This window comes from Sus scrofa, chromosome 7 (assembly GCF_054392235.1).
Source record: "Sus scrofa isolate SSC_HxYL_T2T_F1_AM1 chromosome 7, Sscrofa_HxYL_maternal_Yorkshire_Landrace_v2.0, whole genome shotgun sequence".
NCBI classification, from domain to species: domain Eukaryota; kingdom Metazoa; phylum Chordata; class Mammalia; order Artiodactyla; family Suidae; genus Sus; species Sus scrofa.
The window spans coordinates 3,134,169-3,148,409 of record NC_139389.1 but is presented as its reverse complement, the minus strand read 5'-3'; the positions used below and the strand labels follow the sequence as shown (position 1 = coordinate 3,148,409).

At 52.1% G+C, this 14,241-nt stretch overlaps 1 protein-coding gene and 1 long non-coding RNA gene across 5 annotated transcripts in view; one reads left to right on the top strand and one right to left on the bottom strand.

Moving 5' to 3' along the window:
• Window positions 1-14,241, top strand: part of LYRM4 (LYR motif containing 4) — a 162,634-nt gene that overhangs the window by 77,228 nt on the left and 71,165 nt on the right. The gene's annotated exons all lie outside the window — the stretch shown is intronic.
• On the bottom strand, window positions 4,003-14,220 carry LOC146401145 (uncharacterized). Its single transcript, XR_014809522.1, has 3 exons — window positions 13,977-14,220; window positions 10,723-12,084; window positions 4,003-8,943 (listed from the first exon to the last, which is right to left on the bottom strand). It is a non-coding gene; the product is annotated as an uncharacterized LOC146401145 (long non-coding RNA).

Here is a 14,241-nt window from a genome sequence, read left to right as displayed (position 1 = left end):
CAGCTCCAATTCAACCCCTAGCCTGGGAACCTCCATATGCTACATGTGCAGCCCTAAAAAAAGAGAAAACTAAAAAACCCATGCTAACTTCCCCAAGTTCCTCGAGTGTCCTGAGAGGAGATGGAAGGCCTGTCGGCCGAGTTTCCCGTCGTGCAGCAGCTCGTCATCCAGGCTCGGCCTCGCGGGGGGGCCCTTGCCTGAGCTCCTCATTGCCTGGGTGGTCGCACAGGTGATTTCCTGACTCGCTGGCCTTCTCTCTCCTCCCGCCTCCCTCTGCTCCCCTGGGTTGTTTCGTTTTGAGGATCACTTAGAGACTCAGATTCTTTTTTATTCAAGGTGTTGTAGGATCCAGCGTGGTAAACCTATCGTGACCCTTCTGGACGCTCCCATCATCCCACCCTGGCCCTCGTCTCTCTGACGCGATCCTGTTCGTCGTGGACACTGCCTTGCCCTCTGACACAGGGAGGGTCTTGCTTCGTGCTTGCCAGTGGTACAACGCAGTTCTCTATTCTTTTTCCATCCATAGCGGTGGGTTTTTAAAAGCAAACAAAAAATGTATGTCCCATTCATGGATAAAAATAAAATGCAGTATATTTCTCCAGAAATTTTTCTATGGATCAAAGCCCAGCTACTCATAACCCAAATAAGCAGGCTCCTCCTCTCAGGGAAGAGCTGCCAGTAAGAACTCTCTGCCTCGGCACCGTTTATGTGTGACAAGCCTCTGCCGGGACAGCAGAGTCGTGCTCCTAACTCAAGATGCAAGACCTTGAGCAGGCAGCGCTCTGATAAAGCCGCTGTGCACCCAGCCCCGTGCTGGTGCCCTCGTAGATGGAAAAGGAGGTGAGACCCGTTGCGAAAGGGAAACAGGCCAATAGGCGACAGCACAGATGGTGGCGCCTCAGGAGCTCATAGGGAAGAGGCTGCACAGAGCAGAGCCGGAGGGGGGTGGCCTGTGAAGGAGGCTGGGAATGGACAGCTGGATTTCTGCCCCTGCAGGCCTGGCGCAGGGCGCTTCTGACACAAGGAGCTGTCACGGGATGGTCTTTGGGGTGGGGGCCAGAGGGACCAGAGAGGAGGGACTTAAACTTGTCACTTGTTGCCCTTCTGTGCTTAAGTCTAATTCTGCAATACAAAGACAATTAAGATGTTTGCACTGGTGGGAAAGGGGGGTTATGCCACCTGAATAAAAATCCCCACGCCCTGGTGTGTGTGGCGAAGTCATCAGAGTTGATCTGGAAGACAGTGGTGACCCCTGGAAGGTCGTGACAACAGGGGACGTTTTAGAAAGATTAACTGAGTGGGAAAATAATGTGCACACATACCAAAGACTTCTTTGTCTTTATTCTTTTTAAAGGCTTCTTGTATGGTTTTTTAAAGATCAATCTTCATTGCTTCTAGTTTATTTCAACTACATTGGATTTGTATTTTTTCGGGTGGAGTCCCTAGGACGTCTTGTACCAGTCGCAGGTACCTGCACGTGTTTATGGACTCTGAACAATTCGTTTTGATCAACCGGTTCTGAAATTACATTCCTCCACATTGGGCTTCTCTGGCTTTACCACCACCATTTTTTTTAATTACCACAAAGTTTTAAATGCCAACAATTTTCTATCTCCTTATGAAACCATCTTTTTTTTTTTTTTTTTTGTCTTTGCTAGGGCCACTCCCGAGGCATATGGAGGTTCCCAGCTTAGGAGTTTCATTGGAGCTGTAGCTGTTGGCCTACACCACAGCCACAGCAACTCAGGATCCGAGCCGCATCTGCAACCTACACAGCTCACGGCAACACCGAATCCTTAACCCACTGAGCAAGGCCAGGGACCAAACCCACAACCTCATGGTTCCTGGTCAGATTCGTTAACCACTGTGCCACGATGGGGACTCCATCCTTATGGAACCATCTTGAAACACCCTCTTCCCAGGGTAAATAGTGCTTCTTGTCAGATTCTAACGGTCTAGCATTTGGGGACAGGATGCCATGGAGACTGGTGTTTGTGAGTTGATCAGTTTTGTACTTACGTGCTGGGCTGCTTTCAGCACTCAAGCCCACTCATTCCTCCAGCCGCACCGGCATCCTTCCTGCGCAGGTGAGCGCGGAGAGCACCTGTCTGCAGGAGGCTGCCTCTGAGTGTGTAAACCCCACCCCAATGGTTTCCAGCAGCAGGGATTACTGGCTCGGTTTGGATAGTTTTAGAGGGTTGGGGAGTTTCTGTTTGCTTTTGCCTCCCTTGAATATAGCAAATTCTACTCGACACTCAACCTCTCCAAATAAATCCAGCCTCTCTATTCACTCAAATACAGAGAAGCCAGTTTTTCAAGAATTCATTCATCCAAGTGAGTTTTTAATGATGAATATTCCATTCCTCCTCCTTTTAAGCCACTAATTGATCACTTTCCTCCTGTGTCCCAAAAAAAGTGGTGAAACTCAAAGCAGCGTTTGGCTGGGGAAAAACCCAATTATGTATTCCTCTTAAAATAACTGTCGTTAGAGTATATGTATGTGTATGTATATAAACAGTGCGATGTAAGCGTACAGCTCAGTGTATTTTTATCAGCTGAAGACATCTCTACTCAGAGCCCAAGTCAATAAAGAAAATATTGTCACAGGCAGAAGCCTCTCATTTTTCCTTGCTGTCACCATAACCCGCCAGGGTAACCACTGCCCGGGCGGCCTCTCTCACAGATTGCTTTTCCTGCTTCTGTGCTTTGATGGACCCGGCTACCCTTGCTCAATATTGTCTGAGCTCCGTTCACATCATTGCATTCCGCTGGGGATGTTTTCCTCAGGGCTGTGTCTTTTTTCATTTGTTCAGGCCCCGCAAGTGTATGTATCCTCGCTGCCCCTGATGGGCATCTAGGTGGTTTCCAGTTTGGGGCTGGTTGGAACTGTGCTGTTATGAACATTCGGGACTCGTCCCTCGGTGAATGGTCATTCCATGAGTGGAACTGCAAGTTTATCTGGTTTGCATTTGTTCAGCTTTCGACGATACCGTCGGGCATCCACAGTGGATGCACCAAATTGCAGTCCCATCTTCAACAATATTATTCCAGTCGTCCACGTCCTTCCCGGGACTTGGTGTTTTTTGCGGTTTTCATTTTTACTAGTCTAGTGGACATGGTAGTTTTAATTAATTTTTCTAGTGACTCGGGAAGCTGAGTACCTTGTCATGTTTCTGTATATATGGAGGGATATTTCCATGTTTACAAATAGGAATACCCAGTGTTGTGATATTATTTGTTGTTCTCCAACCTCCTGTATAGAGGTGCTGCAGTCCCAATCATATTCTGAGCAATATTTTTTTTTTTTTGTAGAAACTGAGAAGTTCTTCCAAAAAGTTCACATGAAATTTTAAAAAGACCGAAGATAGCTAATGCATACATAAAGAAAAAGAGGAAAGCTGGCATATTTCCACTATCATACGTAAAAGCTGTTTTGAAGCTGTGGTAATAAGAAGGTGTGGCATTGGTGCAGGGCTGGCCTCACTGATCAGTGGAATAGGATAGAGTCCGGGAAGAGACCCTCTCTGTACAGTTACCTGCTTTATGGCAAAGATGCAACTGCAGAGCCCTGGGAGAGGAGTGGCTTTTCAGTACATGGCGTTCCATCTATCGGACAGCTCTTTGAAAGGCAAAGCGTGTTGACCTCTTCCCCATTCCATAAAAATGGATTGTAGACTTCAATAGAAAAGGGAAAAAAAGTTTTAGAGGCATTTTAAAAAACCAAACTCAACCGCTATGCAGATAGATACATTTGTCTTTTTTGGGCTGCAGCCACAGCATGTGGAGGTTCCCAGTCTAGGGGTTGAATGGGAGCTGTAAGCTGCCGGCCTACACCACAGCCACAGCCATGCCAGATCCGAGCTGTGGCTGCGAACTACACCACAGGTCACAGCAATGCTGGATCCTTAACCCACTGAGTGAGGCTGGGGATCAAACCTGCTTCCTCATGGTCAAAATCAGATTCGTTTCCGCTGAGCCGCAATGGGAACTCCACACTGAGTGAATTTTAAAGATCTTATTTCCTTTATTGAACAATTCATGAGTCAGGCAGCAACACAGCAGATGGGAAGGAGCTCTGAGGAGCTGTACAACATGAAAAGCTTTACCGGCAGAAGGAAGTGGAACCAGGAGGCACAGAGTGGTTTGGTTGAGGCCAGGTCACTCTCCTGTAGGGGTGGCGGGGGCCTGTCAGGCAGATGCCCTAATGCGTGCTGATCGGGTGATTCTGATCGGCTGGTTTAAGGTTCCATTTCTGAGAGACGCTAGAGTTACGTCTCTGTTTGACCGTGTGTGGCTTAGCATAAGTGACTCCATGTGGGCCCATTGTCTTCATTTTAACAGGAAAACAAAAGAAAACCTCTTCATTACTGTGGAGAAGGTTTAAACAGGACACAAAAAATGTGAGCCATAAAGGAGAAAAAAATAATACATTGGGCTACACAAAAATCATAGCATCAAGAGCAACATTAAGAGAATAAAAAAGCAGAAGGGAGAAAATATCTGAAAACAGATTTGCATACAGAATGCATAAAGAACTGCTGCACATCAGTTTTTATTTTATTTATTTATTTTTGGGGGCCGGGGGTCAAACCCACACCACCGCAGCAAGCCAAGCCGCTGCAGTGACAACTCCAGGTCTTTAACCCACTTAGCCACATGGGCACTCCACAAATCGTTTTTTAAGATTGAAACCAACTCTTAAAAATGCATTAAAAAAAAAAAAAAAGATTGAACATTCACTTTACAGAAGGTGACATCCAGGTGGCTGATTAACACGAGAGGAGTCCCCTTTTGTGGGGGCTGGGGGGTGGCCTCTCTTTAATCGGCCAGTGCGTATGTCATTTACATGTTCACATACTCCCTTGCTACTGACCGTCTGCCACAGAAGGCTTGGGAAACATCAGCAGTGCACATGATTGCGTTGAAACACAGTATCCCTTAAATATCACTGTTTTGGGCTCATGATGTTTGGATGCCGTGGACATATAAACATTGCAGGATCTAAAGGAGGCAGCAGCAGGAGACGCCAGATGGTTTCACACATGCTTATAACCCTAAAGAAAAACGAGCTTTTCCGTCAGCATGAAGTGGGAGCAAACAGATCCCCTGCCGCCTGCTGCCCAGCCCCTACCCGCCATGTCCAGTCTCAGGGCCACACAGCTTATCCGGACCCAGGACCCCGCCAGGCCCACCACGCAGCTCACTCATGTCATCATTAGAAGGGACGTGCAAGCGGCAGGGTAGACCAGCTAAGGAGGCAGTTGGGTGCTCTGCTGGGAAATTGTCTAAAGCTGAAGGTGTAATGGCTTGTGTTTTAGGGAAAGGAACGAGGTGTGTGGCCTTGACACGAGACCACGTTAGAACATTCTGCCCTAATTCCTCCTCACGCGTTGGGACCACCTGGAGAACTCCACAGACTTGCTGCTCCCTGGAGCCCGGCGCTCAGAAGCTCCCTGGGTGGTCTGAGGTGCCTGCAAGGCCGGGACCCCTGCTGGCTTGAGTCAGGGCGCAGGTCACCTGAAGTCCCTTGACCTTGGTCGGGAGGTGCTCTTTCTTTCTGCGGTTCCCCTGCGGGCGGTTAAGGGTGCAGGGAATGACTAACAGGAGTTAGTAACACTTGCAAGAAGGAGCGCCCGGACTTTCTAAGGGAAGGGCTCCCCCGCTCCCGACTCCCGGGGCGGAGAGACGGCCTAGCTTGCTGGGCGTCCCTGCCTCCACCCGGCTGTCCTCCCGCCTCCGGGGCCCTCCACCCGCTGGGCCCTGAGGAGTCCAGAGCCCTGCAGCCACTTCCTGGGAGAAACGCGGCACTGGCGGCTGTTTCAGTTTTCATTTTTTAAATCCCACTGTGAGTACAACTATCCTCTAATGAAAATACATCACTAAAATTTTTACATAATTCACACAGCCCTTCGTAACTGCTTTCTTCTGTGATTAATATCTTATTTACTTTCCTCTTCAGTAACCAAAACTAATTGATGGGCTGTGTTTTAATATTTTGTCTTACAGTGCTTTAATTGCTTTCGTACTTTATCCCCGATGCTGACCGCCAAGGCTTGTGGGGGGGGGGTATATACAGCAGTCCCAAGGCAGTGCCACTGCAAAGTCTAAATAAAAGCAAATAAAGGAAAACTTTTAAAGGTGAATCCTAGGAATTTATCATCCGGCTAATAGTGTTTTCATATATTTCTTCTGTTCCTTTACCCATCTTTTTGGCCGACCAAAGGAAAGTGGAGAATAAAATTTTAATCTACAGCCCCTAACCTGATTCTTATTCTTCCCATGTTTTTCACACACTAGATCAAAATACTGTTGTTCAATAAAAGATTCAAATTTATGGAGGTTCCCATGTGGCTCAGTAGTAACAAGCCCGACTAGTATCCATGAGGATGCAGGTTCAATCCCCAGCCTCACTCGGTGGGTTAAGGATCCGGCGTTGGGTGGGTTAAGGATCCGGCGTTGCCATAAGCTGTGGTGTAGGTCACAGATGTGGCTCGGATCCTGTGTGGCCGTGGCTGTGGTGTAGGCTGGCAGCTGTAGCTCTGATTCGACCCCTCGCCTGGGAACCTCCTTATGCACAGGCGAGGCACTAAAAAGCAAAAAAAAATAATAAAATTAAATTAATAATTTATATACCATTAACCACCATTTAGAATATTTTGGTTACTTCATAATTTAACAGTTTCTTCTAGTTTTAGACGTGTTGTGGACATTACCCCGTGCAGATTCCCCACTTTTCCGCAGGTTGGACAAGACAGGCCACGTTTTACTTTTCACGTGTCTACTGGGAAATGTGACTCTCTGTAGTGCAGGTACAGGATCCATCCTTTGCTGGCCTTCTGCTTCTCTGATCTAAATCCCTGGCTCTCTGTTGTTGGAGCATTTTAATGCCTGTCAATCTGTGATCCAGGTGACGTGGCAGCAGAGGAAGGACAGGGAAGAGGGAAGAAGAGCATCTGGTTGTTGGGCATCAAGCACATGCAGTGTTGTACCTGCCTGGTTAAGAACCACGGCCTCCAAAGCCATGTTCTGGCCCCAGATTTTCACCTGAGGGAACAGAGATTCAAGGCGAGTGGGACCCAGGTCTGCTGGGTCCTAACTTCCTACAGCTGCAGCTTCTCCAGAGCTTCGAATCTGGTTGGGAAGGAGGGGAAATGACACGCAGGTGGACGCACCTGAAATTAAAGTACCACTTACTGTTGCGAGTTACAAAAACAGCAGCAAGCTAGACAAGTGCCAAGAAATAACAGCACCACCGGATGGGGGCCAGCAAAACTGCTTCTTTGTTGAAAAGATCAGCCCCACCCTGAAGTCTAATGAGAGAGATTTCAGGAGGAAAACAAGAAAAAAAAAAATTCCAGGAAAGGAGGATGGCTTAGAATGAGGACACAAGTGGCTTAGATGGTTAGAACGAGGGGACGAAGGTGCGTGGCAGGAGAGGGGGGCAGGACCTTGCGCACGCGCTGGGCGGCCGGGCTCAGTCCGTGGTGCCCAGGTCAGGTGACCAGAACTTTAGGCCCAGGGCTCCTGGAAGGCCGCACAGCAGAGGTGTGGTTTGAGGTGGGTGTAGGGGACGCTTGAGTGCAAGCAAGGTCAGGATGAGAAGGCGGAGGCCTACGGCACGGTGGCCTGCCGGTGGCTGGAGGACCACTTTCCTCAAGAGCCTTTGAGATGCGTTTGGGTGGCGCGCGCTGGAGAAGTGTTCCGTCTCAGGACTTCCTGGTGGCTCAGCAGGTTAAGGAGCTGGCATTGTCACTGCAGTGGCTTGTGCAGGTTCAGTCCCTGGCCTGGGAACTTCCACATGCTGCAGGTGCAGCCAAAAAAGAAAAAAGAGACGGAAGTGTCGTGTTTCAAAGTCTGTCCTCATCAAACCAGCCATCTCTTCGTTGTAAACACAAGGAATAAATTAGAATAAAATACTAATGTCCACCCCTTATCTCACAGGGTCTTGCTCGGCCTTGGACCATGTGTTGGCCTATTTCTCCTGAAACTCCCTTGCCCTGGTGTTTGAGGACCCCGCTGTCCTGGTGCACCCCTCACTGCTCCTCAGTCCCGCCCCTGGGCTCCTTTCTCCTCACCCTGCAGTCTGGCCCCCGCGCTGGCCCACCTTCCTGCTCTCGTTTCCGTGCGTGAGTGCCACCTGCTGGCAGCCTGGCCCGGGTCTCCTGTGACTCTCCTGAGTGGTGGCTTAGAACCCCTGGGTCCCCAGTCCTGCCGGTCTGGTCCTGAGCCCGCCCACACAGTGGGGTGCCCGGTCGTCTTCCCTCCCCCACCCCACTAAAACTGTGATCCTTCGAAACCCCCGCCCAAGCAGCTGGCGTGTGGCCTCCAGTAATCCTCCTTCCTTCTAGATTTGACCCTGTTCCAGCCTCAGTGACTGTGTAGACTTGTGCTTGACGCGGGCGGAACCTCGAGAGCCGCGGACCGGAACAAAGAGGCTTCCGTGCAGCCGGGTTGTCTCACTCGGGCCGCTGCTTTGGGGAAGGACGGTCTCCAGGCTGGCTTGTGACGTCATACTCGGGGTGAGTTCCCACCGCCCGGAGCACCTGCAGAGGTTCTTCTGCCCATATTTGCTTTTGCTTCATGAAAGACTTTGAAACACTGATTACTCTTAAATCCATATAAGTACACATGGATATGAGTGTGTCTGTACGTTAACACACACGTGTGTGCATACACACATCCATACAGATGGATGGACAGACAGCATTAAATCTGGCGCAGGGGGGGGCTCGTTTTTCTTCTCTTTGTCCTTCTCTCCGAGTCCGTCCGGTAATCAGCCGACTGGGACGTGCCCTGGTGCTGCCGCGGGGTTTAGAGCTGACGACCCTCTTTTCAGCAGCGGTCACGGGTGGCGGCAGGGCCTCCTGGCCTGGGCGTTCCCATTGCCACCTTTGCCGATGGGCTTGATGTAAATCCAGCTCAGAAGCCGCTCTGGCTCAGGCGCTGTTAGAATGGAGAGATGCATTCAGTTTTAACCAAGAACAAACTAAATCTGTCTTCTAAAGAGAAGGAGGAGCAGCCTCCCGTGGCATTTCCTTAAATGGATTAATGTGTTGATCTTAGAGACAACGGGAGCCATCCCTCATGTTTTCATTATTAAGCCAGGTGAAATGAAAAGCAAATCTCACTGCTCAATACCACCTCTGGGGATTCGGCTGTGTTGTGTCTATTTTAAAGTAACCGGCAGGCTCTCTTCTGTAGTTAAAGCAGACGGTCGTAAATACGAACCTTCAATATTCCTTTTTTTTTAAACTGGAGACACTGTTTAGTGGCTTTCTGTTTGCAGGACTCATGTCCACACACTCTGTAAGGTAAACAGGCCGTGAACATCCCGCTGAGGGGGAAACAGTTACTGTGTATCTAGCTTCGCAGGTGAAGGAACCAGCAGCCCCAGCCTGGTCCTCAGCCCTGCGTCCCTGCATCCCGGTCCTTAGCAGCCGCCTGCGTCCTTGCTCACGTAGATGTTTGTCTTCAAGTGAGAGTATCAGCCATAAAATAAAATGTAGGCATTAAGGACTAGTTTATTCTTTATGATACCTGGAAAAATACTTTTCTGTGTTGTACGCTTTTCTTCAGTCTGCTTATAAACGGGCGAATATCCATATGCTTTTATGAGAACGAAAGAACGTTTTTCTCTCTTCTGTAAAGGTCACCTGCAGTTCTCTGCTGTTTTCCTGAGTTTAAGGGGAAGGTTCTGGAAGGTGCACTTAGCATTTTCTTTATTCTGATTCATGAGGCAAAATTCAAAATGCTAGAAGGGTGCCTTTTTTTCCCTTCCTTTCAGAAAGGTGGAGTCAGGCTGGATGGGAGGTTGGGGAAGGCCTCTGAGATCTTGCCCTGATGGTTGCTGGGACCCGAGGCCCTCCCAGGTTTGCACGTCGCTTTGGGGAGTCAGGGCTGCCGCCAAGCGTCGAGATTTCCCTGCCCGGGGCCCACCTTCTCCTTGGGTGAACTGACTCTCGTTTTGATATCCCTTGGCTCCCTTCAGTGTGGGACACCCCGGCCCGTGGGCAGAGTCCCTGTGCCTGGGGGCCGAGCCCCTCCCCGGGTGCTCAGCGGCCGTGGGGCCTCCCGGCTGCTGCAGGGAAGCGGGGGGCTCGGCCGGTGGACATGCCATCCATCCTGAGATGAGGCCACACCCCTGGGACGGCCCTTGTCCTCCGAGCTGGTGGCCGTGAGCTCTGTTGTCTGGGATTATCAGCTTTTCCCTTGGCCTCTTTGTTTTGGCAGACCCCCCAGAGGACAGGCGATACAGTCCTCTGGACCTTGAGTGACCAGGGTTCTGAATCCGTGGTGCCTCTGGAGAACTCCGCCCGCCCAGCCTGCCCCAGACACCGCTCAGGACTCGTCTCTGCCCTTCCCCTCGGCCGTAGAAATCAGGCAGCGGCGGTTTCACCGGGAGCCGGGTATCCGGACGCCGCACTGCCTGAGCGCTGCACCGAACCGAGGATCTTTGCTCAGCGCTTTCCGCGTCGCTGAGTGCCCCCTGAGCCTTGTCACCTTAGCCCTCAGGGTGGCTGGGAGGGGGCTGTTGTTCACCTTTCGCTGCTGAGAAAACAGACTTTTCTGGTAGGTTCCAAGCATCCTGATGCAAATGTGTGTGATCACTCAGTGATATGTGTGTGTGTGGCTCCCCCAGCACATGCTCGCACACGCGCGTGAGCGCGCGCACACACACACACAGCTGTAGAGACCCCGTTATTGGAAAAGGACAGCACTTACCAGCATCCGTAATTTCCTCTGTGTCTGTGGTCTCGGTGGCTCTGAAATTAATCACTGGCCCAGGAAAGCCGGCGCCTGAGGACCTACCCTGTTTCTCTGCTGTCATTAGCAGTCAGGCGGTGCAGAGGGTTCGGAATTCTTACGCAAAGAAGGGTGTCCGTGTCTCTTCCGCCTTCCAGCCATCCCCTCGGCCAGCCGTGCTCTTAGAGTGACACTGTTTGTAAAAAGCCCCGGACCTGGGCTGAAGGGACCTGAATCGTGAGGCCCCTGACACTCAGTGTGAGGTTTGTGTTACGTTACTAGTCCTTGGTGAATCCAGTTTTTTAAGTCTGTAGAATAAGGTGCTGGAGCTTTGTTGGTTTTCTGATGTTCCACGGATGTGCTCCGTGATCTCAGGTCCTACACTCTACTGTGTCACCCTCTTTGTCACCCACCTCCTCTCCCATCCAGGCCAGGGATGGGGGACTAGGGAGGGGGGATGAAAATCCTTCCTTACACGAACCCTGTTTGTAGGTGTTCTATGAAATTCCCTCTGCCGTCTAATTCCACTCAATTGCATTTTTTATGTTACTTAATAGGCCGGTATTTCATGAGCTTATAAGACAGAGTAAAATCAGTATTTCTGATAATTACTTGAGGGGGGTGGGAAATTCAGCAGAAAGCCATTTAAAACTTCCAGGTGAGACTGATTAAAGTTAGTGGGTTGAAGACTAAGACTATCTAACTTACAGGATTTCTTTTCATGGATTTTTCTATGGCTTAGAAATTATAGCCCAGTATTTATGACAACATTCATCAGGCAATTCTCTGTACCGAATTTAGGGAAGAGCCAGTAGTTAGAATCTTAGAGTGTCTGTGTCCCTGCATAGCCTGTGCTCAGGCTCCGCTGCATTTTTATGAGATGCTCTGCTTCCGGGGGCCACGCCCTCTGTTTTCTCTTTTGGAATTATCACAGTCTTCTTTTTGGACCTTTATTTCTTTCTGCCAAAGAAGATACAGTGGGGTGCACTTTTTTCAGATTAGAAGGAGGAAAGACTGTTGACGGCCAGCCCGGCCCTGGTTTCGGTGAGGCACTGAGCTGCTGCAGATGTGCGGTCCGTTCCAGGTTGTTTATTCCCTGTGGAGCAGACCTCCTCCTGGGAAATCCTGTGGCCTCGCCTCCCTCCCAGCCACGTCCGGTCTACCGGGGAGCAGCGTGGAGGATGGGGGCAGGCCAGAGGGTCGCTGCTTCCCTGCATGCTGACCACAGGCAAGTCCCGCCTCCTCTGCTTTGCGGTGGCCGGATCGATAAAATGAAGACGAGCTGGCAATTGATTTCCAAGGGTCCTTTCCAAGTCTCATACTCGGCGATTCCAGTGGTTCCTGTTGGCAAGAACAGTAGGATCATACTTGGATTCCTGCATTCATGCAGCATGTGTGTACCGCCGTTCGTCCAGGGGGCTGCACAGGAGACTGCGGGGCTGCAGCTGGGGCTGTGCTGGGGACTGCGGGGGCTGCACAGTGCCTCACCCAAAGGCCCTGCCCTCCTGGAGCCCCCGGCCAGCCGCACAAGTACCTCTCCCAGGATGGGAGAGTGAAAATCGAGGAGGACAAGAGAAAATAAACTTATATTTATTAGCTTCTCTGTGTGCCCCAGGGACTCTACTTGAGACTTTCCATATGCTTTAATTATCATAATAACCCTGTGAGGTAGGTGTTACCGTCCCGTTTTATAAATAAAGGATCAGACATTGTGCAGCGAGGCTGTGGAGCCAGGATTTAGAAACAGGCCTTTGTGACTTGAGAGCCCAGGCTCTTCCTATCAGACCCTGTTGCCTCCTGATGGGAGAACTGATAACGAGTCAGCTACTGGGGACTAGATGAGCTCCCTCTGGCGGAGGAGTCATTTGCTCAAGGACGGGAAAGTAGGTGGAGCTGGTGGGTGTGGTCTGGGGAGGTCTCCTCCAGCAGGGACCCTGGAGGGAGAAGCCGCAAGACTTCTCCAGATCTTCTCACTGAAAGGCGAGGACAGCGGCCCCTGTCCCTAACACTAGATACAGGATGACTCCCAGGCCTGGTCTGCCGTCCGGATGAGCTCTGAGCCCCCGCAGGACACGTGTTCCTGAGGGAGCCTCGGCTGCTTCCCAGGCTGATCAGTAGGGCGGCCCAGGGAAGGGGCGGAGCTCACGGGGCCGAGGGGCACGAGGCGGAGGCGGGCACCTGCGCAGGGAGAACGTGTCTTTGTTCAGGCAGGCAGGTGACAGCATCACGTGTCGGCGCTGGAGGGGCCGCAGGTGGAGGCGTCGTGTGCACGTCCCGGGCCTGATCCAGGCAAGACGTCACCTTAGGGCAGGGAGGGAGGGACAGCGGGAATGGGAAAGGGCTGGACTCAGGCTAATGTAATGGGGGCTCGGGGAGAAATCCGGGCTGGCAGAAGGCACACGAGAGCGTGTGCAGCGTCCACACTGCTCGCCTTCCCGACCCTTGACGCCGATTCAGATCCGTGTGCACCAGGGAGGAGGGGGCGAAGCGCGTATTCCGTCTCCTCGTGGCAGCCGCTTTCCTGTGAGAGTTTCCCCCTCATAATGGCCAGCGTCGTTCAGCTTTCTCTTTAGAAGAAGCTGCTTTGGCCTCGTGGGCAGGGAGGGGGCTTAGCTGCCGTGGGGGAGCCTTGACCATCAGGGCGCCGAGGCCGTGGACCGACTGGGCTTCAGGCTGGCCCAGCGCACGGGGGCATGGGAAACAGCACGTTCCTCCATCTCTCTGAGCCTCATCTTCCTCTCCTGCACAGTGAGAATAATACTGTCTCCACTTAGCGCAGTGGGATCCCTCCCTTTGCCGCAGTAGAGACACAGGAGAGGTGGACTGAGAGGGGCGGGAAGGGTTTGCCCCAGACCGCAGCGAAGGTGCCGCAGGTGCCACGCCGGTGACCACAGCCAGAGCCCGGCGCTCTGATGGGTGCGGAAGTGGCAGGTGCCGCTGACCGCGGGGTCGGCCTCGCCCACGCCCTTTCTCGGCTGGGCGCTGCCTGCCTGGGCCGGCCCGGCCTCCTTCCTGCCGCCCATCCTGGCATCTCAGGCCTCAGAGGCGTCTGGCACCCTGGACTGCATGACCCCGAAAGCGGCGCTGGCAGAGGCTCAACCAGGGTCGGCCCAGACCTCGGAGCAAGCCCCCCACCCGCGGCTCCATGGCCTTGGCTCAGGGGCCCCTGGGGTCTCTGGGAAAGGCAGGAAGAAACCATAGCTCAGTACCCAGTGTGAGAATTTCTTCCTTACCTACGTGCCACCTTTTTTACGGAGAAGCCGGCGTCCTCCCTGCCGGAGCCGAGGCGGGCCCCTCCCAGCCCTGGGCCCTGCTGGGCAGCCTGAGGTCGGGGAGATGCGGGCCAGGCGGGCGCGGGGAGGACAGGTTTGCCTCCAGGAGAAGCTGGCAGGCGGCGCCTTCCCCAGCACACACCTGGTAGCCAGCCGGCGGTGCGGCCATGCCAGAGCTCTCCCCCTTCTCTAAGCAGTGGTTTCTGGGGCACAGAGCGGCTGTTCT